Genomic DNA, 7582 nt, shown 5'->3' on the forward strand with positions numbered 1-7582 from the left:
TCAAACATAGATGGGAATAAATCAATTCCCTAGAGAATATTCTTTATCCCACAGTCCCCATTTCTTTTGTATGATTTAAAAAAAAAAAAAAATGCCTATTTGAGATGTCTTCCTAAGAGTGAAGTAGATTACCCTCCTCATCTTTTATCTCCCAAATAGCATTTCTTTCACTCCTGGAGTTTGCAAATCTATGAAAAAATTTGGTGTTCCTATCAACCTCTTTTAACCAAATTTCTCGACTTTTCAATCTCCAGGTAGCTTCTTCTATGGCAAGTAGACTGTATTTTTTCCTTTCTAGCTCCTTTATAGGACAACACAATTCTAGAGAAATGATACTATCATTCAATCTCACAGCTATCCTGTCCAACTCCTTTTGAATGTCATCAAGAGCTTTCCTGTTCAAGAGTCTCTTTCTGGATTACGAGACTTTTACAAACTTCCTGAGAGATACAAGCCTACCCAAGAAATACTTGGAGGGAGAAGATTGGTCCAGAGGAGAAAAACTATGCCAAGATTTCTGAATAAGATCATTAAATTCTTGATCCTCCAGCCAAACTCTATTAAATTTGAAAGGAAAGCCTTTCCTGAATCCCTGATTTCTCCATTAAAGGGAGATAGGTATGTTGTCAGAGATGAAGCACTTTATAATATTCGAGAATGGTAAACTCAGTCAATCTAATAAACTGTCATGAATTAGAATCTGATCCAATCTTTTTGCAATATATGTAGCATCAGTTCTACCGTTGTCCCATGTAGGGTCCAACTGGGAGGGATAGACATCAACAAAATTATGCTTGAGCATAACATCTTTTATGGATCCAGCCAAGGGATCATTCTTCCTGCCTCTGCCCCATACCTCATCTAAACTCAAATTGCAATTCAGATCACCAGCAATCATCATTAAATCAATTTCCAATAATTCTAATGCTAGGAGGCGGTTCCAGAAGGAAACGTTATCCTTATATGTGGCATAGACATTTACAATATGGAAGGAGCCAAAAAAACCCTAAAAAATTGCAAGAATCAGGATGCCGACAAAACATCTGAATGCCCTTGCCTTTACCAAAACTAGATCCCACACAACAACTAAACCCCCTGATTGGCCATTTTCCTCAGTAGCAGCAATGTTCCATAAAGGAAACATGCACCTAAAATATGATATGGTTTCAGGAACACCATGCACTGTCTCCTGAATGAGGAGAATCTTGGACTAAGATGAAGAAAACAGATTCTTTAGGGCCAAGAATTTATGGTCCGCCCCTAGACCTATAATATTCATAGAAAGGATGTGAGTCATGTAGGTTTGTCACTGGGATGGCTTGCTTTAAGAGGCCCATTTACACCAAGGTCAATAATAAGAATGTCTTTGAGGGAGAGATCTCAGAGCTCAATCCGAGAATTATCCTTCCTACCTCAGAAATGCCTACTACCTCTATTTTTTTTCTTCTAACGGTAATGTTCCCTGCCAAAGTAGGGCTAATAAGAGGGGAAGAAGGCTTATCAAGTTTTTTAATAGTGAGAGGATGCAATTCAAGTGATTTTTTCCTCAAAAGTAAGCCGAGATTGCTTCCAACAGAGCTTATAGGGGATGAGACTAGAGAATTTTGAGGTCTGACAGTGATGTAAGGTGCTTTCCCTTTAGCTACAAATGGAATTTTTTTAGGAGATGGGGAGGATGAGGGGATGTAAGTGATGTGAGAAGTAGATGGAATATCAAGAAAAGGGGGAGGAATAGGTAAGGAGGAATGAATTTCTTTATCAGCAAATGGCTCAAGGGGATATGGATTGTAATGTAGAAGTACCTCTCTCCCAGATGGAGTAACAGACCTACGGATTTTTTCAGATGAGAAAAAATTCTTCAAATATTGATTGCTAGGAGAGGATTGATTCAAAACAAAATTCACATGAGGAGAGATAGATTTTCAGGGAAAAAGCAGAGGGACAAACCTTCATAGGTAAGCTTCTAGACAATTTGGGATATGAACGATGAGGCGAGGATAAAATAGACATACCTAAAGGAGTGGACTTCCAAATTTGCTGAGTCCTTATGCCCACATACCCTCTCTACTCTTTGTTTGAGAGTTTTGTGAAAAAATTATCATGCTAATTTTTCTCTTTGGTTCTACCACCCGGATGACGAGGACAATTGTTTTTTAAGTGCCCAGTTCTGTGGAAAGCAGAGCATTGAAATCTAGTCTCTGTTGAATATTTAAATCTCCCCAGAAAAGATCAATATGTTCATGAAATTATCCTCTATATTCCTTTTCAATTAGAATCCATGCCACTCTTTTGTCCTTTGCCCCGAGACACTTAGGGTCCACAAAAACAAATTTCCCTATAGCATTTCCTATGTCTGTCAATGTCTCCTTCATCCATAATTCTATGAGTAGACCAGACAAATTTACCGAAATAAGATTGTTTGAAGGAGTATTCAGGAGAGGGTTATATCCTATATACCATTTATGAAGGGTTAAGAAGATTTTTCTGTGAACCCATGGAAGAGTCTGAATAACTTCCAAGTCTTCAACACTTAACAAGTGAAAGCTATACCAATCCTTCATGAATTTGACTATCGTGGGAATGTATCCTAGTAAGGAATTCCATTTAGTGCCAAGCCAATTTCTCATCTGAACATCATCCATTTCTGAAAAATACCAATGACCTACAAGTGTTCGACTTTGAAGACTGACAACTCGGTATGAGAGAAAAACATTGTCAAGGTTGATAGTCGAGGGTGGCGGGATAGTTTTAATGGGACGCTGGTTATGTTTACATCGCAAGAATTCATTTCCACACCTTTTTGCATGCGTCACATTAATTCATGTCCACCACCTTTCTGTTCATGTGCCGACAAGGTAGTAGGAGGAATTAATAACTCCGCCAAAGTGGACTTCCAGTCACATGGAGGATTGGATCCCCTGTGGATCGATTCCACTTGAATGGTGGCCCGCACCATAGCGGACGTGGCAGACACATCTGATAAAATATCCATGAGACCGATTAAGACAAAAGGAAACGTTAGCCGTGCTGACAGGTGATGAAAGCAAGATCAAAGAGCAGATTACAAGGAGGCGTCTGGCTTTAAATGGAAATAGACAGATCCAAGTACATTCCAGATAAGGGAGGGTATGGTCAAGTTATGCAAAAAAAATTACCATCACCTGAATACTGACAATATCTAAGAACCGAAGAGACTGTACTCAGCCTTTCCAGAAAAAGACCAGATAAAGTGTACTTTAGCTGACATAATTTAAAAAGATAATGACGTAAGCATCAGAAAAAGATAAGATGTAGGTTGATATGAAGAAAACAATGGCGTATTATTGACAGTTCCAAGAAATATCGATCTTTAGCCTACGTCATAGGTCCCTCCCGATCCCGGAAAACTAAAGTTTGGAAATTTCCAACCCCGAGAAAACCGGAGTGGAGAAAACAGAGGGCTCGGCCATCAGATGACTTAGACGCTAAGGATGATTAAAACCTTTGAAAAGAGAGGAGGACTAAAAATTCAGGAATAAATTGAGAAAATTATGCAGCAATAGTAACATCCATTGCATTTGCACCACCAATTCCCAATTTTGAATCTAAAATCTACACAAGGTCTGGATATAACACAGAATTTTGATATCTTAAAGATAGAATTCAAAAATGATGCTTGCTTGATAAATAAAGCTTTTATATCCTCTAAGAGGTTGTTAACACAACTCAAAGACATATACAGGTCCCTAAACTTCCACTCAGATATGGAAAAGCAACAACAAGCAAGAAACAGAGACAAATTTTTGCTTTATTTTAAAATTTTGAAACTACTTTGGATTTCACTAAAATGGGAGTAGATCGTGCTTATCTCTAAACCATGAAGAAACCACAAGAATAACAAGCCACCCCAAGAACCCTTTGTCAAATACTGACTCTTACCGTCAAAACAGACCGATAAGGTATGGAAAGAAACTGGTTGACAGTGGTTGAAAATGATATAAGCAAGATTAAAACGCAAAAGCTGATGAAGAAACATCAGAAGTCCCAGAGATGGGGGAAAATCATTCTGGTTCTGAAGATGGACTCGGAAGAGAAGACCCTCAACAGATACACAGAGGTGCACTGGCAGGAGAGACGAAAAAAATTTGAAGCCAAAATTTGAAGCCAAAATTTGAAGCCAAAATTTTGATTTATGAGATAAAACACAACTATATGCGATCAGGGACAAAGGACCGATAGGAGCTTGCCTTGGGTTGGTTCATGACCCGACACATCTCATACGAAGGGACCAGGAAGCTGCATGAAAGAACCAGCTATTTCATTCATGGCCCAGGAACCATCCCCAAAACTGTAGCTACGTGGCTGAAAAATACATTCCCACGTGATCCATTAAAAGTGCCAGCTGTCTCAGTCCATTGGATCCTTTCTTGGCTCGGCTCTCCAAATTAAGTTCAACCATCAGAACAACCATATTTATTAATCCATTAGAGCACAAACTATCCGATGAGATCAGATCAGATATCAGTTGGTGGAGTGGGAATCAACACTTAGTTTACTAACTACTTTCACCTACTTCAATAGCCTATATTTACTAACAAAATCGTGCATGTAGATAGATATCGTGATTGTGAATTGGTCACATGATATGAATGAAAAATCTCAAATTTTAAAAAATCATGTATATTTTTTATATATGCAAAAAATGGTATTTGGATTGGAAGCTTAAGTAAAAGTTCAATAGGCATGTAATGAAAAAATCTATTTATTTATTTATTAATTTATTTATTTATTTTATTTATTTATGTTAAATAATAAATTTAGTAATTATTAAAAGAAAAAAAAATAGATTTTTCCTTATTTCAAATAAGGAATTAGTTCAAATACAAATTTAGTAATTATTAAAAAAATTAAAAGTAGAGATTTTTTTTTTATTCAAATAAGGAATTTAGGAATTTGTTAATTATTTTTTATCTCTATTTTTCTAGCAATATATACTTGTCTCATATAAAACCTCAAGCAATAAGTTTGGTAACACCCTTGAAATAATATTTACTCTCATTTATTAAATATTTTGTATTTCCACTTTTCAACTTCAGTGACAAAGAAATAATAAATTTAGTTAACAATGAGTAAAATCCATCAAAAGTGTTGCCTAAAGTCATAGTTATTTGATCTATTATAGATGATGAAACTATTTGTGAAATTAAAGATTTCAATATGTGACATAGTAATCAAGATCATTTATAGGAATTCTTACCTGTAACTATTCATGTGATACATAACTTTGGTTCCATTACAAGATATATTAAATAATCAGGCCATGTTCATTTTAGCAATGATATAAACAATAAGATGGGATCCTAGTTTCTTCTTGACAAATTCTCATTTTGTATAGTCTAAGAAAAGGTGTTTTGTTTGACCTTTGTACTATTTAAGTTTATATTGTAACTTCTCTCTTATACATATTTATTTGCTTCTTATCAAGCACGTGGCAGTCCTTTGCCCACATGTCACCATTATAAAATGGAATATCAACTTCCATGATAGCTTACCTACTCAGCTAATTTTGCTATTATATCCACTATCGACCACTTGGGAAATATCACATTAGTTTAAAACTTGCTTACTCGATCTTCACATAACCAAACAATGGGTCATCAATTAACACAGTTACCTTTCCATCATATACCTTATCCATCTACCAGATCACTAAGCCCCTATCCCCCTAGGACACTTAATTCTCTATACATACTTATTGTCTCAATACTCAACACCTAACATATAGATGAGCTTGTAGATTGAAGCCCTAATGTCTCAATACTCGATACCTTGAAATCCCAATGGCCGGGCTATCAAGCGATCAGGCCCTCGAAAGAGGCTAAATAGTGTCATTGATATTAATTAGCTGATATATTAACATCCAAAAGCCCAACATCCACGTCCTCACTATATGGTTACCACCTAGACATCACCTCGGTGCCTAGTCAACCTTCCATTGCCATGTCAACATGCCACATCACTTACCACATTGGTATGCCACGTCATCTAGACCCACATTGGTGCCACATCATAATGAGACGTTAGCATGTCAAATCAACTGCAACACAATTGACATGTGGTATCCCCAGATCCACGTCCACTCACCACATCATTACACTATCGATACCAAGGTTTTTTGTTGGTGACTAGTGTCCTACTTACTAATCTCTACTACTCAATATTGTTAAATTTGAATAGGTTGATGTACCAACAACTAATACATTGCATTAGTGTTGGTTGACTTCTAGGTGTTCTTAATATAGTTAACCCGACATTTGACCTCTCGATGGACTATAGTCCCCAACCGTCAAGCGAGAGTCCTTGAACCCTATATCTCCATTAAATAATGGATAATGTAGGGTGATATGCTAATATCGAGGACATGTTTGACATGGCATCTAGGTTAGTTGGGGATTTTTGCACAATTAGGTGATGGGGAACACTATTTTCCATCATTATAAACCATACGTATATAGATGGTGTACGGGTGTTAATGTGAGGATAATTTTTCCCCACAAGGATGGCTTTGTTTGGTTCCTTGGACATCATATAAGGAGAAACACCATTATCATCCTAGGCCTAGTACCGGTGGTTTTTAAGGCTTAGTAATAATACAGACTATGCACATGGTACAAAACCACCTCCTAATGCCTCTAAGGTGAACAGTTGGCCTAGCGGTGCTCATGATCTAAGGGGTGGTTCTTAGGCCCTTGAACATTTTTCAAGGATGAAAACTAGTCCCTGAGGGCCCAAAAGAGGTGTAAGATAATGTCCATGGTCAATGTATAAGCTCCCAAGCCACTTCAATACAACACCTAGAAAGAAAATATTTTCCCCACGTATGTTGTATGGCCAATGTTTATTTCCATTTAGTGGTTAATTCCTATTGAAAAGTGTTTGAAATTTTTCATGCTATATGTTGATGCCTATTGCTACACTTTTTATAATTCAATCTCTATTCTTTTAGCAATATATACTTGTCTCATATACAACCTCAAGCAATATGCTTGGTAACACCCTTCAAATATTATTTAATCATTTATTAAATATTTTGTATTTCCACTTTTCAGATTTAGTCACAAAGAAATAATAAATCTAGTTAACAATGAGTAAAATCCATCAAAAGTGTTTCCATAACAACAAATGGTTGTACAAGATTTTCCACATCCTCCTATGGGTAAGGCGGGGAAATGGTAATATGGTCCAAATAACAATGCGTAGGTCCTCATGTTAATTCTCACATTTATTTTACCACGAGAGAAAAATCATATGACCCTCCTGAGTAAAGTTCTACTTCTAAGGACTTGACCACCCCTTTTGCTTCAACTAGATCTCTCACATCAAATAAGCCTATGGAACTGCTATATCACCCACCTAACGGTGTAGTCCAAAAGTTAAGAAACAATCCCAATGTGCGGGCCTCCCAACATTATAGTGTTATTGAAGAGTTAGTCGAAGCATCATGTGTCATGTATTCCTTAGAGGATTTTCAGTCTCACCTCATGTAGCGCAAATCCTTATTGAGTACTGTTGGAGGGGTAGATCCCTTGGAATATGACTAGGA

This window comes from Pinus tabuliformis, chromosome 5_1 (assembly GCF_031772625.1).
Source record: "Pinus tabuliformis cultivar Carrire ecotype Pingquan chromosome 5_1, CPIR1, whole genome shotgun sequence".
NCBI lineage: Eukaryota > Viridiplantae > Streptophyta > Pinopsida > Pinales > Pinaceae > Pinus > Pinus tabuliformis.